Source organism: Pan paniscus, chromosome 14, assembly GCF_029289425.2.
Source record: "Pan paniscus chromosome 14, NHGRI_mPanPan1-v2.0_pri, whole genome shotgun sequence".
Taxonomy (NCBI): Eukaryota; Metazoa; Chordata; class Mammalia; order Primates; family Hominidae; genus Pan; species Pan paniscus.
The window spans coordinates 37,641,963-37,659,078 of record NC_073263.2 but is presented as its reverse complement, the minus strand read 5'-3'; the positions used below and the strand labels follow the sequence as shown (position 1 = coordinate 37,659,078).

General features: G+C 36.1%; 1 long non-coding RNA gene across 3 annotated transcripts in view; it reads left to right on the top strand.

The window, feature by feature from the left end:
* Positions 1 to 17,116, top strand: part of LOC134728831 (uncharacterized) — a 305,274-nt gene that overhangs the window by 226,187 nt on the left and 61,971 nt on the right. The window lies entirely within an intron of this gene.

The window sequence follows — 17,116 nt, the reverse complement described above, 5'->3', positions numbered from 1 at the left end:
CTTTCAGCAGAAACCCTACAATCCAGGAAGGAATCAGCAGGGGGGGTGCTATATTCAGCATCCTTAAAGAAGAGAAATTCTAATCAAGAATTTCATATCCAGCAAAAATAAGCTTAATAAGTGAAGAAATAAGATCCTTTTAGACAAGCAAATACTAAAGAAATTTACTGCTACAAGATGTGCCTTAAAAGAGGGCCTTAAAGGAGTGCTAACCATGGAAATGAAAGACCATTACTGGCCACCATAAATACACACTTAAATATATAGGTTATCAATACTATAAAGCAAATACACAACCAAATTTATGTAACAACCAGGTAACAACACTATGACAGAATAAAATCCACATATGTCAATATTATCCTTGAATGTAATCTGGTTAAATGACCCATTTAAAAGGCACTGAATGGCAAGTTGGATTTAAAAAAGCTTGATCCAACTGTATGCTGTCTTCAAGAGACTCGTCTCACATGCAATGACATCTATAGGCTCAAAGTCAAGGGATGGAGAAAAATCTCCTAAGCAAATGAAACACAAAAAAAGCATGGGTTGCTCTTCTAATCTCAGAGAAAACAGATTTTAAACCAAAAATGATCAAAAAGGACAAAGAAAGGCACTACATAATCATAACAATTTCATTTTTATAAGAAGACTTAAGTCTCCTAAATATGTATGCACCTAACACTAGAGCACCTAAATTCATAAAAAAGCTCTTAGAGACCTACAAAGAGACTTAGTTAACCACAGATTAATAGTGAGAAATGTCAACATCCCACTGAAAGTATCAGACAGATCATCAATGCAGAAAACTAACAAAAATATTCAGGACCTAAATATGATATTGATACTGGTATATATACAATCCTAAGCCACAGGCTTAGTCCACGGGCTGTTAGGAACCAGGACACACAGCAGGAGGTGAGCAGCGGGCAAGCATTACCGCCTGAACCCTACCTTCTGTGAGATCAGAGGCAGCATTAGATTCTCACAGGAGCATGAACCCTATTATGAACTGTGCATGCGAGGGATCTAGGTTGCATGCTCCTTATGAGAACATAATACCTCTGAAACCATCTCCCCTACCACAAGTTTGTGCAAAAATTGTCTTCCATGAAACCAGTCCCTGTTGTACAAAAGGTTGGGGACCACTGATCTACAGAACATTTCACCCAACAACAACAGAATTTTTCTCATCTGCACATGGCACATACTCTAAAATCAACCATATGCTTGGTCATAAAACAATACCCAGCAAATAAAAAAAAAATCATAACAACTACACTGTCAGACCACAGCACATTAAAAGTAGATGTCAATACTAAAAAGACGTCACAAACCAATTACATGGAAATTAACTAATCTGCACCTGAATGACTTGAGTAAACAATGAAATTAAGGCAGAAATCAAGAAATTCACTGAAATTAATGAAAATAAAAATACAACATACTAGAATCTCTGTGGCTTTCCTCAACTGACTTTATTACAATGCTTGTTCTTTTCTATAAATTAAGACAGTTTGAACGTTGGCCTTTGGTGTAAACAAGAAAAAATGGAATGACTCCAAGAAAATCCAGTCATTTCTTACACAGTATATCTTTCCATTCTGTCTCTGTTTAGTCAAGTGTCAAGTTTAGGTCCCAAATATCTTTGTCTTTGTTAGTATTCTGCCTCGATGATCTGTCTAATACTGTATAATACAGCTAAAGTAGTAGTGAGGAAAGTTTGTAGCACTTAATGCTCAATCAAAAAGTTTGAAAGATCACCAATTAATAACCTAACATCACACCTGGGTGAAGTAGAAAAACAAGCACAAACCAATCCCAAAGTTAGCAGAAGAAGTGAAATAGCTAAACTGGATGAAGCTGAGATAGAAAACCATAAAAAAGATAAATAGAAACAGAATTTTGTACTTTGAAAGAGTAAATAAGATTAATGAACTGCTAGCTAGACTAATAAAAAAAGAACATCGTAATTAAAAAATCAGAAATAATAAAGGAGACATTACACTGACCCCACAGAAAAACAAAAACCCTCAGAGAATATCACAAACACTTCTATGCACACATACTAGAAAACCTAGAAGAAATGGATACATTCCTGGAAATATACAACCTCCCAAGATTGAACCAAAAAGAAATTGAAACCCTGATCAGGCCAATAATGCACTCTGAAATTAAATCGGTAATAAAATTTTTCTAACAATCAGGAAAATCCCTGGACCAGAAGGATTCACTGCCAAATTCTACCAAATATAAAAAGAAGAGCTGGTACCAATCCCACTGAAACCATTTCAAAAAATTGAGGAGGAGTGACTCTTCCCTTACTCATTATATGAGGCCAGAATCATTCTGATACCAAAACCTGACAGGAACAATAGAAAAGGAGAACTTCAGGCCAATATCCGTGATGAACATAGACACAAAAATCCTCAGCAAAATAACAGCAAGCTGAATCCAGCAGCATATGAAGAAGCAAATCCATCATGATGAAGTAGAGTTTATTCCTGGATAGCAAGTTTGATTCAATATACACAAATGAATAAGTGTAATTTATCACATAAACAGAACTAAAAACAAAAACCATGTAATCATCCCAATAGATGTGGAGAAGGTTATTGACAAAATTCAACATCCCATCATGTGAAAAACCCTCAACAAGCTAGGCATCAAAGGAATATACCCCAAAATAAGGAATCACTTATGACAAACCCACAGCCATCATCATACTAAACAGGCAAAAGCTAGTACTTATCTTGAGAACTGAAACAAAACAAGGATGCCTACTATCACCACTCCTATTCAGTATAGTATGGGAAGTCTTACCCAGAACAATCAGGCAAGAGAAGGAAATAAAAAGCATCCAAATAGAAAGACAGGAAGTCTAAATATCTCTGTTTGCAGATGATATGATTCTATACCTAGAAAACCCCATAGTATCTGCCCAGAGGCTCCTAGATCTGACAAACAACTTCAGCAAAGTTTCAGGATACAAAATCAATGTACAAAAATCAGTAGCATTTGTATACATCAATAATGTCCAAGCCGAGAGCCAAATCAAGAATGTAATCACATTGACAATAGCCACACACAAAAATCCCTAGGAATACAGCTAACCAGGGAGATGAAAGACCTCTACAATGAGAATCAGAAAACACTGCTCAAAAAAACCAGAGATGATACAAACAAATAGCAAAACATTCTATACTCATGATAGGAAGAATCAATACTGTTAAAATGGCCATACTGCACAAACCAATTTATACATTGTATTAGTCCATTTTCACTCTGCTAATAAAAATATACTCAAGACTGGGTAATTAATTCAGGAAAGAAGTTTAATGGATTCACAGTTCCACATGGCTTGGGAGGCCTCACGATCATGGCGGAAGGCAAGGAGGAGCAAGTCATATCTTATATGGATGGCAGCAGGCAAAGAGAGAGCTTGTGCAGGAAAACTCCCTCTTATAAAACCATCAGATCTCATGAGACTTATTCACTATCAAGAGAGCAGCATGGGAAAGACCCACCCCCATGATTCAGTTACCTCCCACCAGGTCCTCCCACAACACATGGGAATTGTGGGAACTACAATTCAAGATGAGATTTGGGTGGGGACACAGCCAAACCATAACACACATTCAATGCTTTTTTTTTTTTTTTTTTGACAGAATCTCACTCTGTTGCCCAGTAGGCTGGATGGAGTGCAGTGGCGATCTCAGCTCACTGCAAGCTCCGCCTCCCAGGTTCAAGCTATTCTCCTGCCTCAGCCTCCTGAGTAGCTGGGACTACAGGTGCCCGCCACCAGGCCCGGCTAATTTTTTGTATTTTTAGTAGAGACGGGGTTTCGCTGTGTTAACCAGGATGGTCTCGATCTCCTGACCTCATGAGCCACCTGCCTCGGCCTCCCAAAGTGCTGGGATTACAGGCTCAATGCTATTTTTATCAAACTACCAATGACATTTTTACCAATTTATAACACACTATTCTTAAATTTATATGAAATCAGAAAAGAGCCCTCACAGTCGAAAGAATCCTAAGTAAAAAGAACAAAAACAGAGGCATCACACTACCCAATTTCAAACAATACTACAAGGCTTCAGTAACCAAAACAGCATGATACTGGTCCAAAAACAGAAACATAGACCAATGGAACTGGTTAGAGAACCCAGAAAGAATGCAGCCTACCTGTAACCATCTGTTCTTTGACAAAGTTGACAAAACAAGCAATGAGGAAAGAGCTTCCTATTCAATAAATGGTGCTGGAATAACTGGCTAGACCTATGCAGTGGATTGAAACTAGACCGCCTTTTTCACCACCTACAAAAATCAACTCAAAATAGATGAAAGCCTTAAATGTAAAACTGAAAAATATAAAAGCCCTAGATAAAAACCTAGAAAATACCATTCTGGACATAGGCCCTGGCAAAAATTTCATGACAAAGACTCCAAAAGCATTTGCAAAAACAAAACAAAACAAAAACAAACAAATAAAAAACCCAAAAAACAAAAAACAGTGATACCTACTTAAACTAAAGCGCTTCTGTGCACCAAAGGAAATGATCAACAAAGAAAACAGACAACCTACAGAATAGGAGACAATATTTGCTAACTATGCATCTGACAAAGGTGTAATATTCCAGAATATATAAAGAACTTAAACAAATTAAAATGCAATACACAGACATGGACAGAGAGTTTTCAAAAGAACACATATATGCAGCCAAACAGTATATGCTCAACATCACTAATCATTAGAGAAATGTAAATCAAAACCACAATGAGATACCATCTCACACTAGTTAGAATAGCTATTGTTAAAAAGTCAAAAAATAATAGATTCTGGCGAAGCTGTGGATAAAAGGGAATGCTCCTATGATGCAGGTAGGAATGTAAATTCGTTCAGCCACAGTGAAAAGCAGCATGGAGATTTATCAAAGAACTTAAAACAGAGCTACTATTTGACCCAATGATCCTATTACTGAGAATATACCCAAAGAAATATTAATTGTTCTACCACAAAGACACATATATGCATATGTTCATTGCAGCACAATTCTCATAGGAAAGACATAAAATCAACCCAGATGTCCATTAATGGTGGACTGGATAATGAAAATGTGGTACCTATACACCATAGAATACTACACAGCCATAGAAAAGAATAAAATCACATCCTTTGTGGCAACATTGATGGATCCGGAGGCCATTATCCTATGTGAATTAATGCAGAAACAGAAAACCAAATACCGCATGTTCTCTCTTAGAAGTAGGAGCTAAAAACTGAGCACACATGGACACAAAGTAGAGAACAATAGATGCCAGAGCCTACTTGAGAGTGGAGTGTGGGAGGAGGGTGAGGATGGAAAAACTACTCATCACGTCCTATGCTTATTACCTGGGCAAGGAAATAATCTGTACAGCAAACCCCCACAATACATCATTTACCCATGTAACAAGCCTGCACATGTACCTCCTGCACCTAAAATAAAAGTTGGGGGGAAAAAAAGAGGATATAAGAGTTTCCAAAAATAAATAGAAAACATTAATAGTTTTTCTAATCTTTGCATTTGTTTATGTTTGTATTTATTCTTCCAGCTGATTGGTGGGTAGAGATTTCTTTGGGGGCAGACCTTTGACTACTGCTTTAATTTCTTTTATGAATGTAGGATTATTTGAGTATTCCATTGCTTGAGTCATTTTTAGTAAGTTCTATTTTTTCTATGCATTTTCTAATATTTTTCTTAAAATATTTTGGAATATAAAATTATTTATTATCTCATAATATTACTTGTATTTATGTGCTCCCTTGTTATTCCTGTTATAATTTGTTGGGCATTTTTGCCCCCTCCTCATTAGTCAGTAGAAGATTTGTCAGCTTTATTAATCTTCTCAGATAACTAACTTTGAAGTTTTTCCTCCTCTTTTTTAGGTGGATACTTAGCTTCTTCATCAGCCTTTGTTATTTTATTTTCTGATATAGATTATATTAGTTTCTTAGAGCTCCACAACAAAGTACTACAAACTGGGTGGCTTAAAAAAAAACAGCATATATGTATCTTCTCACAATTCTGGAGGCTGGAGTTGAATGCTGAGTTCAAGGTGTCAATAGGGTCATGCTCCCACTGTAGGTTTTTTGGAAGAATTCTCCCTTGTCTCTTACATGTTCTGGTGGGTGTAGGCAATATTGGCGCTCTTTGGCTTAAAAATGTATCACTTCCATATCTTCCTGTATCTTCACAAGGCCTTTCCCCACCTGTGTGGGTCCGTATGTGTGTCCAAATTACCTATTCTTATAAGGACAGCAGTCATTGTATTAGGGCCCATCTCAATACAACATAATTTAACTACATCTGCAAGACCTAATTTCCCTTTTCCTAGAAGCAGAGTGTTTCTATATTACAAAACATTTTCTAATTAATAAAGAAAAACATTAATCTCCCATGTTAATTAGTCATTGTTCAAATCTTGGGACAATTTCTTTTTGTATTTTCATTATATATTCACCTAATGTAATACATGTAGCATAGGTATATTTATAATATATATACATAATTTTATCCCATTCTTCTTTTTATAAATAATTCTTCTTTCATTAACTATAGTAACAAGTTTTTTGTTTACAGATTTAAAACAAAACCACTATTCTATTTTTTAGAAATATCTAAAGTCTGTGACATGTATCAGAATAACTGTGTATCAAAAAATGTGTCTCTATTGTTATATAATTGACAGTATGTCAATAATTCTCAAAAAGTGATTAAAATCTTTATTTGTAAAAGTTACATCAAGTAAAAGATAAAACTTATTTAAAGATGAAAAAGCAATTAAATTTTCAAATAATTATACCTATAGGAAATTACTGTCTTTCAACTAGTAGGAAATTTCAGAGACTCATAATGATCAATAAACCATTTATCCAGTCCTCCAATTATGGATTTAAAAAATGGTTTTTCACATCTATTACAAACTTCCAAGTCCATTAAATTCCTCCTCACATCTATTACAAACTTCCAAGTCCATTATATTCCTCCCAAGTACAATTTATTGGCTGTGTAACCTATGTAGTATGTTCACCAAAATGTTTTTAATTTGCTTCTGTATACACATTTAAATCATATCTTTAGCCTGGCTGTAGTCAAGGGAGGTTATTTGACTAGTACTTGTCAACAGAATGTGTGTGTAATTATTGTATGTTACATGTACACTTACCCTCTAAAGACCCCCAGGTAACTTTTGGTACATTTTCTCTTTCATCAATACAATTGGATGTAAAGGATTTCAGTATTTTCAGAACACATGATTATGGGATTCCAAATTCCTGTGTTAAAAGTAGGATATCTGGCCTAAGGAACTGTTGAAACTGCTCCAATCTGAAATGTGAGTCAGATATAAACCATTACTGAGATAAACTGCTGAAATTTCAATATTTTCAATATGTAATGGCTGCCATAGTATAGACTGTGCTATCATGATCTACACGGTAATTGCTACCTTGACTTGCGACACTACTATAGGAAAATAAAAAGAGTGAAATATGTAGCACTTGCTACAGATAATATATGGGATAAAATATACACCTGAGTTACTTGGAGGCAGCAAACAAAGACATATAGCAGCAAAGATAGATGAATATCCAGGTTATATAGTGGCAAAACACTGAATACAGTTTTCATCTCCTATATCTTGAAATGTAGATAATGTGCTTATTATATTTATAGCTCTAGGGGAATAATTTGGAAAATGGTACCATAATAGTGTGGATTGCTTACTGTTGGCTGTGTTTGGCAATGTATTGCAAGAAAGAGAAAATGGATTTGGTAAAGAATTGGCTGGTTGAAATAAGAAATGAAAGGGAATGAAGAGAGCCCAGAAACCCAGGGTTCTGCAGACTTTGAAAAATAGATTACGTTTATCTCAAAGAAGTAAAATATGGATTTTAAAATGGCCTTGAATGTCGAGGGCTAATAAAAATGCTTGGCTGAATAAAGTCACTCAGAACAAATATCAGATTAAAAGGGCAGCCCCTGTAGCTGTTGTTCCAGATTACCCTACAGTAGCCACTATTAAGTTTTAAGAGTGAGCTGTGTACTTAAGAGCTTAGAAATAAGATACACAAACTAAATTGATTATTTAATTGAATAATTGATGATCATCTTGCCTCATCCAGTAATAAATTCCCACCTGTCAGCATATAGACCTGGTCTTACTCTCCAATTTCTGGTTCTGACGCCTACGGGTGTTAATTCATTACTTCAGCTGACATTTTACTGATTACAAAATTAGCTCATGACAGATCTTGGCAACTCTCGGGACCACAGGTGGGCTGTGATTGAGACAACAAACCCCAAAGGCCACATGTTGTAGGAGAAATCCGGTTTCACCTTGGTTCATATTTCAATGCTTTCTATCACCAACTGGAACAAATTTAGTGAACTGAGGAGGCTTTATTGACCAATCCGGCAGAGCCAAACTTTCCATGTCTCAGTCTGACACTTGCTCATGGCCCAGAGTCCACAGTGTTCCATCAGATCTGTGATCCTGTTCTTAGCCTTGCTGCCCCTGTTTGTTGCTGTTGTTTTACATAATTCATTTCCATAATTATAATACAGCTGTCTACATTCTTTTACTGGCTCTTGCTCATTGTTTTTCATTATCATGTATCCCATTCTATTTTATGAGAGCTTACTTTGTAACAGGCATCTTAGAAAAAGACAGTAGTTTTGTTTTTTGTTTTTGTAGAATTTGAAATAGATCAAGTCCTTGCTCTGGAGCATCAGGTACAATGGAGGATGAGAAGGAGGGCAAAACTGAATGCTGAAGAAGTATGTGAGAGTGTCCAGGCTGAATGATGAGAGACTCCCCTTCACACCCACAATGCCCTCCCCAAATCACTTCTAGATATATGGCCTATTCCCTCAGGCATACTATGAGATGATTCTTCCCTAGATAGTGACCAAAGGAAGAGAATAATAGGTAAATACTGACAGAAGCTGTACTTTTTCAGAGGCTCCTGGCTAATTACCCTGTGGTACAATCCACTAGGAACCCACAGTTGTCCATGGTATTCTACACAGAATTTTTTTAGGTCTTACACTTATGTATAAATGGGTAGCCAAGAAATCAGAGATATATGAGGAAAGATTCCAAAATCAAAGATAAAGAACAAACAAAGAAGCAGGGCAAAGAAATAAAGCTAATGGAGGAAACAGAGGGAAAGATAAAGCTATAATTTATGAAAAATTTAAAAAGAGGCCAAGCCAAAGTGACAATAAAAATGAAAGAAAGAAAGAAAGAAAGAAAGAAAGAGGATAAGAAAAATTTGGTACATATATACCATGGAATACTATGCAGTCATAAGAAAGGAATGAGATCATGTCCTTTGCAGGGACATGGATGGAGCTGGAAGCCATTATCCTCAGCAAACTAACACCGGAACAGAAAACCAAACGCCACATGTTCTCACTTATAAGTGGGAACTGAACAATAAGCACACATGGACACAGGGAGGGGAACAACGCACACTGGGGCCTTTTAGGGGAGGGAGAGCATCAGGATAAATAGCTAAAGTATATGGGGCTTAATACCTAGGTGATGGATTGATAGGTGCAACCAACCACCATGGCACAAGTTTACCTATGTAACAAACCTGCACACATTGCACATGTATCCCAGAACTTAATATAAAATAAAATTTAAAAAAAGAAAAAGAAAGAGTCCAGGTACAGTGGCCCATTCCTATAATCCCATTGCTTTGGAAGGCAAAGGCAGAAGAATTGCCTGAGGCCTGGAGTTTGAGACCAGCCTGGGCAATATAGCAAGACCCCCATCTTTATAAAGAAAAAAATTAGCCAGGCATGGTGGCAGGTGCTTGTAAGTCCTAACTAATGAGGAAGCTGAGTGGGGAGGATCACTTGAGTCTTGGAGTTCAGGGTTACAGTGAGCTATGGTCTCACCACTGCACACCAGCCTGGGTGACTTAACAAGCCCTGTCTCAAAAAAAAAAAAAAAAAGATTTAAAAAATTACATCTGAAATTCTGACAAAAACGAACAAGCAAAATGGACAAAAGGGTTAAGTGGTAATGTTAAGCTAAGTCCTGGAAAGCAAATTCAAATGACAAAGAGATGAATAGTAAGAGTTGTAAAAATCAAAGGTTCAATCTAAGATGTCCAACATCTGAAAAGAAAACACCACTTATAGGCTAGAATAGGTGAAATACATGCGGTCACATCATTTTTAAAATCTTATGAATATTTTTCAAAAGGCAGAATACAGATTTCCAAACAGAAAAGCTTACACAGTTTCCAGCATAGCAAATTAAAAAAAATCACCAAGCCATAAGTTATAAAATCTCAACATGTTCAAGATAAATGGCAAATCATATAAATTCCAGAAAGGTCAAAGGAATTACTCCTATATACAGGTATTTGAATGCCAGTGAGCTTTTCAAGAACAGCATTGGACATTAGAAAACAGTAAGACTTTCAAGTTCTTGATGAAAGATGTAGAATTCTATATCCAGCCACGCTATGAGACTTGTAGTAAAGTATTTTGGGATGCATGTCCTTAAAAATATGCCCTCCATGCTCTCTTTCTCCAGCAGCTTCTGTATGACATTCACCACAAAAAAATGAGTGAAAAAGGAGAAAAATATACATGAAGAGACATATTTAGAAAACACAAAATCCAACACAAGAGTAAATTCCTTGAAAACTGGTGAGGGACAAATGGTTCCAGGAAATCAGCTGTATAGGAGGCACTTAGAAATTTGCAAAGGTTAGCACAAGATGATAAAACGCTGCAGGAGGGATATCTCAAAGAAAATGAAAATGGATTTTGTAGATTACCTGACATATGGAGATCTTAGGAGTATTTTACAATTTTGCACAGAAATAGTTTTTATTATAAATACAGAAAATCCAGCAATAAAAAATGGGGCAATTAGAAACAGCAAAAAATAATAAAACTTTTATAAAGGAAGCATATGTGGACTATATGTTTAACTGTAAACTATGTACACTCAGCTCTTTGTATTTGCAGGTTCTGTATCTGCAAATTCAACCGACTATAGATCAAAAAGACTTGAATAAAGAATAACACACCAAAAAAATAATAAAAATAAAAAATACAGTACAACTATTCACATAGCATTTACATTGTGTTAGGTATTATGAATAATCTAGAGATGATTTAAAGTATACAGGAGGATATACACAGATGATATGCAAATACTATACCATTTCATATAAGTGACTTGAGCATCCACAGACTTAGGTATCCATTGGGGTTATAGAACAAATTCCCCATGGATACTAAGGGAAGATGGGAAGATACACACACACACACACACACACACACACACACACACACACACACATACATGTATATATGAACACATAGAATATCAAAATTGTGACATAATATTGGGAGAGAAGGAAGGCTTTTTGTGGAGGAGACTGAGTAGTATAAAGTGGTAAATTTCACACTTGATCTTAGCCTTAAGGTCAAGAAGCAATAAAGTCCTAAATTTTTATTTCAATATTAGAACTAAGCAGATAATGTTTTTAAGATAGAAAATTGGGAAACAGGTTTATGAGCATATTATTTACACTTATGGAGGTAAATTCAGGGCAAAAAATGAAAACATAGACCTTTTTTGGGGGGAATCTGGATGGAGTTTAGAACAGTTAATATTCATCATAAAACATGTATGTTTGCTTTTTAACCAATATACATGATTAATTTGAAAACAAATAATAAGTAAATAAAATAAACACAAAGTGAAAGAATTTTGCATTTTCCTGAGATTGCAAGAAGTTTCTGCTGAATAAATTCTGGTGGGTTAGTCAAGGTTATGTTGCAAGGGAAGTTGAAGAATGAGTGGGAGCTTGAGTTTTGGCCTTGTCTTAAGGGGGATTTAAAGTTACTGAATAATATCAATGTAAACCATAATTAAATGTGCATTTTAAAAAGGTCTGTGTGTCATCCTATGGAAAATACTTTGTTCACTTTTTCCATCCAAGGCTGTAAGGACCTTGTTTTGATAGCTATTTGGACTGTTTACCTTTTAGTCCAGCCCTATTTGCTTTTGCCTCATTCTGACGCACTTACCTCCCCAGATACCCACCCAGTCACACTAGAGCTGAAGCCTTGCTAACTTGCACAAATACTGGGAAACCTTCAGTCTGCCTAAATCCAGGGACTCGGCAAACTTATTCTGTGAAGGGCCGGACAGTAAACATCTTTGTCATGTGTGTCCATGTATGTATGTGTGTGTACAGTTGACTCTTTAACAATGTGGGGGTTAGGGGTACAGATCTCCCAGGCAGTAGAAAATTTGTGTATAACTTTTGATTCCCCACTTAACTACTAATAGCTTACTGTTTACCAGGAGGCTTACTGATAACATAAACATTCAATTAACATGTATTTTGTTTATTATATGTATATACCATATTCTTATAATGAAGTAAGCTAGAGAAAATAAAATATTATTAAAAATCATAAGGAAGAAAAATATTTACTTTTCATTAAGTGGAAGTGGATTATTCCAAAGGTCTTCATCTTGATGTCTTCATGTTGAGCAGGCTGAAGAGGAGTAGGAAGAGGTGTTGGTTTCACTGTCTCATGGGTGGCAGAGGCAGAAGAAAGTCCACATATAAGTGGACCCATGCAGTTAAAACCAAGTTGTTCAAAGGTCAATTGGTCAACTGAATGGATAGATAGATAGATAGATAGATAGATAGATAGATAGATAGATACACACACACAGGTACACACATATATAATTATTTTGGGCCCACAATCCTTTAAAAATCATTCTTAGTTCACTGGCCATACAGAAACAAGCAACATGAAAACAACATTCATTTAGCCCTTGGGTCATAGGTTGAAAATCCCTGATCTAACTCATGCTTTATCATAGACCTTTAAGGAAATTTAACATTGATTTCATTTGTGCTATTTATAAATACATCATATATTGTAGTGTTTTCACATCACATTGCCTTTTTGAAATTTTCAGTCTCCCTATTAATCATCTAGATAAAGCATAGACCCCTTATTGGTGGCTTCAAAGCACTTTGTTAACCAGTTTCACTTTCCCCACTATTAATTTCTTAACTATGCCTTTTCCCAGACATTCAACAAAGCAGCTCAATATGCCATAAACCATCTACATGGAATCACTCAAAGTATGTGTCACAGTATAGATCCCTAGGCCCAGTTAAGCACATTAAAGAGAACTGTGGGCTCCATAAATGGTTATTTTTAAGAAGCTAAGTGATTCTAATATACTTTCTGTTCTGAAAGCACTGTATCCTATCAATGCGCTTACCTCACACAAGCTTCTGAAGGACAATAGCCTTCACTACAGACTTCCCTGTAAGAGTCCCAACTCCTGGAGCAGCTTCACTCTTGATATTCGCCACAGGCCTCGCTAACATAATTCTGTCCCCATTAGTATGGAGCAAGTTGCAGATATACAACGTTGCATCTCCTCCCACCATCTGAACTCTTTTGTATGTGTATGTTATTGTGTTTTTTTATGTAAAGAGAGTTCCAGGCCCATGTGCGGAAATAAGCCTCGTTGCAAATTATTCCATAATTAGGGATGGCTTCTACCCAAATATAGAAGAAAACCTGCTTCGAAATAACAATATAAAAAGAAATCTGTCTAATTCTGACAAAATGTTAGACTAGGTTGGCCAGAATCCTTATCCATCCAAACAATAAAAGATTCTGGGAAAAAATAATCATATCATTTTCGATAATTGTCCAAGCTTGCAATAAAGAAAAGGAAACCTGTAGGGTCTAAAAATGAAGAGGAATATTGTGATTCACAGCAGTAGGAACAGGAGCTGCTGATGGTCATGGCAGGCCTGGAGGATCATCAGGCCACCGTGAGAAGGGGAGCTGGAAGAGAAAATCATCACAAACCTGGAAATGCGAAGATTACAACCCCAGAGAGAGGAGACGAACAAATTCCACCTGTTTGTTCAGTGACATGGCAGTAAATTTGCCTCCTTCCAGTCCTAGCCAAGAATTATATTTTTCTGTGAAAAACATAACTTTTAATCTACAATCTAATTCTAAATTTGAGATCATAATTTACGGTACCATACAATGTAGGAAAATCTAAACTGAGAAACACAACATATAAATCCCTGATTTGGTTTGGATCTGTGTCCCCACCCAAATCTCATGTTCAACTGTAGTCCTCAATATTGTCCTGTTGGGAGGAGATTGGATCATGGAAGTGGATTCTTCATGAATGGTTTAGCACCTTCCCTTTGGTGCTGTTCTCGTGATACATTTCTCACAAGATATAGTTGTTTAAACATGTGTGGCATCTACCCCCACTTCCTCCTGTTGCAGCCATGTGAGACATGCCTGCTTCCCCTTTGCCTTCTGCCAAAATTGTAAGTTTCCTAAGGCCTCCCCAGCCATGCTTCTTGTACAGCCTATGGAACCCCGAGGCAATTAAATCTCTTTTCTTTATAAATTATGCAGTATCAGGTAGTTCTTTATAGCAGTGCAAGAATGGACTAATACAATCCCCTAAATATATAACAAAGCAATGAAAAAAAAAAGACAGATAAAAATCACTCAAAAGTTACAGGATTTCTTTGGAGTAGTTGGATAACCTTCGGAAAATTACCCAAATTCCAACACAGAGAGATGAGGAGATGAGGGAAAACACAAATAATTAAAGGAAAAAGTACCTATAAAAGAATTTTCAGAAAAAAAAGAAATAATAGAACCATGAATCTTAAAATTTAAAAGCATTCCATGTTTCATGTTTTGAGCAGATCAAAAAATGCCATAATTAATTATAATAAAACTGTAAAACACTAAAGACAAATGAAGTAACCCTAAAAACCCCCAGAAACAGAGACTACGTACAAAACAATAGTAATTAGATTGATGAAAGTCTTCTTAATTGCAGCAGAAGAGGCAAGAAAAACATAAAGTAATATTTTCAATGTTGTGGTAGAGAGTAACTAAACTATCATCGAATGGGAGTGAAATATAGAAAATTTTGATGAATGCATCAGAGATTGAAAAAGAAATCAAAATATATGTTATTCTGTGAATGAGGTTTCAAGTATATACTTCAGGAAGAAGAGAAGAAGAAAGTTGAACTCAGAGAACAGTAAGATACAAGAAAAAATACTATCTATGTTATATATATATAAACACACATATATACACATACACACACATGCATATATAGAAAATAGTGTTTAAACAATATATATATACTATTGTTTATATATGTATATGTACCTATATATATACACATATACACACTAATTTGAGGAGCATTGAAAACTGGCTAGTATAAGAAAATGATTGTAAGGTAATTTTTAATCTTTTTTTAAATTTTTATTTATTATTATTATACTTTAAGTTTTAGGGTACATGTGCACAATGTGCAGGTTTGTTACATATGTATACATGTGCCATGCTGGTGTGCTGCACCCACTAACTCGTCATCTAGCATTAGGTATATCTCCCAATGCTATCCCTCCCCACTCCCCCACCCCACAACAGTCCCCAGAGTGTGATGTTCCCCTTCCTGTGTCCATGTGTTCTCATTGTTCAATTCCCACCTATGAGTGAGAATATGCAGTGTTTGGTTTTTTGTCCTTGCGATAGTTTACTGAGAATGATGATTTCCAATTTCATCCATGTCCCTAAAAAGGACATGAACTCATCATTTTTTATGGCTGCATAGTATTCCATGGTGTATATGTGCCACATTTTCTTAATCCAGTCTATCATTGTTGGACATTTGGGTTGGTTCCAAGTCTTTGCTATTGTGAATAATGCTGCAATAAACATACGTGTGCATGTGTTTTTATAGCAGCATGATTTATAGTCCTTTGGGTATATACCCAGTAATGGGATGGCTGGGTCAAATGGTATTTCTAGTTCTAGATCCCTGAGGAATCGTCACACTGACTTCCACAATGGTTGAACTAGTTTACAGTCCCACCAACAGCGTAAAAGTGTTCCTATTTCTCCACATCCTCTCCAGCACCTGTTGTTTCCTGACTTTTTAATGATTGCCATTCTAACTGGTGTGAGATGATATCTCATTGTGGATTTGATTTGCATTTCTCTGATGGCCAGTGATGGTGAGCATTTTTTCATGTGTTTTTTGGCTGCATAAATGTCTTCTTTTGAGAAGTGTCTGTTCATGTCCTTCCCCCACTTTTTGATGGGGTTGTTTTTTTCTTGTAAATTTGTTTGAGTTCATTGTAGATTCTGGATATTAGCCCTTTGTCACATGAGTAGGTTGTGAAAATTTTCTCCCATGTTGTAGGTTGCCTGTTCACTCTGATGGTAGTTTCTTTTGCTGTGCAGAAGCTCTTTAGTTTAATGAGATCCCATTTGTCAATTTTGGCTTTTGTTGCCATTGCTTTTGGTGTTTTAGACATGAAGTCCTTGCCCATGCCTCTGTCCTAAATGGTAATGCCTAGGTTTTCTTGTAGGGTTTTTATGGTTTTAGGTCTAACGTTGAAGTTTTTAATCCATCTTGAATTGATTTTTGTATAAGGTGTAAGGAAGGAATCCAGTTTCAGCTTTCTACATATGGCTAGCCAGTTTTCCCAGCACCATTTATTAAATAGGGAATCCTTTCCCCAGTGCTTGTTTTTCTCAGGTTTGTCAAAGATCAGATAGTTGTAGATATGCGGCATTATTTCTGAGGGCTCTGTTCTGTTCCATTGGTCTGTATCTCTGTTTTGGTACCAGTACCATGCTGTTTTGGTTACAGTAGCCTTGTAGTATAGTTTGAAGTCAGGTAGTGTGATGCCTCCAGCTTTGTTCTTTTGGCATAGGGTTGACTTGGCGATGTGGGCTCTTTTTTGGTTCCATATGAACTTTCAAGTAGTTTTTTCCAATTCTGTGAAGAAAGTCATTAGTAGCTTGATGGGGATGGCATTGAATCTGTAAATTACCTTGGGCAGTATGGCCATTTTCACAATATTGATTCTTCCTACCCATGAGCATGGAATGTTCTTCCATTTGTTTGTATCCTCTTTTAATTCCTTGAGCAGTGGTTTGTAGTTCTCCTTGAAGAAGTCCTTCACATCCCTTGTAAGTTGGAT